Raw genomic sequence first — 2,004 nt, 5'->3', positions numbered from 1 at the left:
CTTTATCTGTGTCTATATAAATGTAGAGACAAAAGCAACTTTACCAAGGTTTGTGGCCATAAGAACAAAATATTCTGAGTTGCAGTGAGGATCCCTGTTACTTAACAAATTCTCTAAAATAATGCATTACTGTGGATGCTTATTAGGAGAGTATAAAAAACATTTTTTCTGAAATCCATTTCCAGATTCAGTAGATTAATACCTTCCAGAGCTAGGAGTGCATGTAAACTGTCACACTAGTCAGACAGAAATGAACATACCTTCCATTAATTAGTCCAGCTGTTTTTAACGTATTTCCAGTTTTGAGCTGTGCTATATTCTTCAGAGATGATTTCCACAATCTACTATATTCTGTATAAAAATGCATTTTGTTATAAACCTGTTTCCCTGATAATTTCATTCACTTACTTCTTCTTAGATATGCTCTGTTTATATTTACATATGAAGCCAATAAATAACATTGTGCATTTCTCTTTAACACTTTTTGCCTTTTGATTTCCGCTTCAGGTTTTCAGCTAAATAAGAGATTTCTTTTCATTTCCCTTCACAATGAAAAACTTTCTGTTTATTAAATGGCATTAATTTAAAAAAGTGTTAAATTCATTTTCTCTACCTCTTTGGGTTCATACTATAAAAAGACATAATGGAAATTTAGTTCTCAGTATTTAAGATTCGATAGAGTCATTGCAGAGGTTTCCTCACAAAAAGTGGGAAGAATTGGCTAAGCTACATAAATTTTTGATTGTTCTCTATTGATTAACATGAAGAACTAGAGTAAATATTCATTATGGACATTCATGGGAAACCTATTTTAAAAACTGCAGACAAAATTGTTTCCAAGAGAATTTGGATTAGGTTTATATCATCCCTCTCTATCCAGTTCACCAGTATAAACTTCATTTTACCTATATGATGGCCAAAATTTCCTCCTTGGAGTAATGGGAATAATGAAGGTTTTTTTTTTAATTATTATTATTATTATTATTATATTTTTTTACTAGAAATATTTAATCATTTCAAAAGGATTGAAGAATTTTAAGTTCTTTGTCGTTGCCTTTTTTTTTTTTCCTGTTAAAGAATGACAGACATATATTGTATTCTCACGGTGTGTGTGGGGGTGTACTTAGTTTTGTTTTACATTACCTACATTATTTACACGTATCTTTTAGGTGCTGAGAAGACCTATCAAAGAACATGATTTGGAAAGGTTTATGAGATTAGGAAATACTCCTGAAAAGCTAACTTGTTTTATAATTTAGAATAGCTTGACTTGTCAAGAAAGTGTTTTGTAGATGTCTTACAGATTTTTTTACAGTTGGGAATGTTATAAGCCAGGAACTGAAGTTTCATTTATTTTTCATTTTTCCAGTAACAAAATTCTAATTTCTTGTTGGGTGTCTTCCAGTTTTGAATTTCGATAAAGCTGTTTGTATAGATTTCTACACTTACCCTACAAACAGTACAACATCAACCTAACACAATTTTGATGATTTGGTTTAGTTCCTTATTTTGAATTTAGGCTGGTATCATATGTAAGATAAAAATAATCAGGTCAGACTTAATCAGAATGTTGAACATTGACATTTGTATCTTTTGGTATTTTGATTGGTGTTATTACAGCTTACAAGACTCATTCCTTCAGAAACCATTCATTAATTTATGCTATGTCACACTATGTTTTGTGAAAAAGGCATCTGTGGCAGTTATTCACAACCTCTATATAAAATGACATGTTATACAGATGTATAAGATGTATAAGAGGGCAACATACTAGTGTCTTCAATTTTCTTAGATGATGCATTCTGTTTTAAAGTCCTTAAAAAATCAGCATGGTATATAAAAGCAATGAATACAGGTACATATCTGTATCTAGTCTGTGTAATCATATCCATGAAACTATTCAAAATACAGATCTGAGTTTACATAATCTTTATGAACAAGTAATAAGTGGCTCAGAGGTAAACTTTCCTAAACTGTCTCATGGCTAAACTGAACAGACACAAT

This window comes from Cygnus olor, chromosome 1, assembly GCF_009769625.2.
Source record: "Cygnus olor isolate bCygOlo1 chromosome 1, bCygOlo1.pri.v2, whole genome shotgun sequence".
Classification (NCBI taxonomy): domain Eukaryota; kingdom Metazoa; phylum Chordata; class Aves; order Anseriformes; family Anatidae; genus Cygnus; species Cygnus olor.
This window is presented reverse-complemented; position numbering follows the sequence as displayed.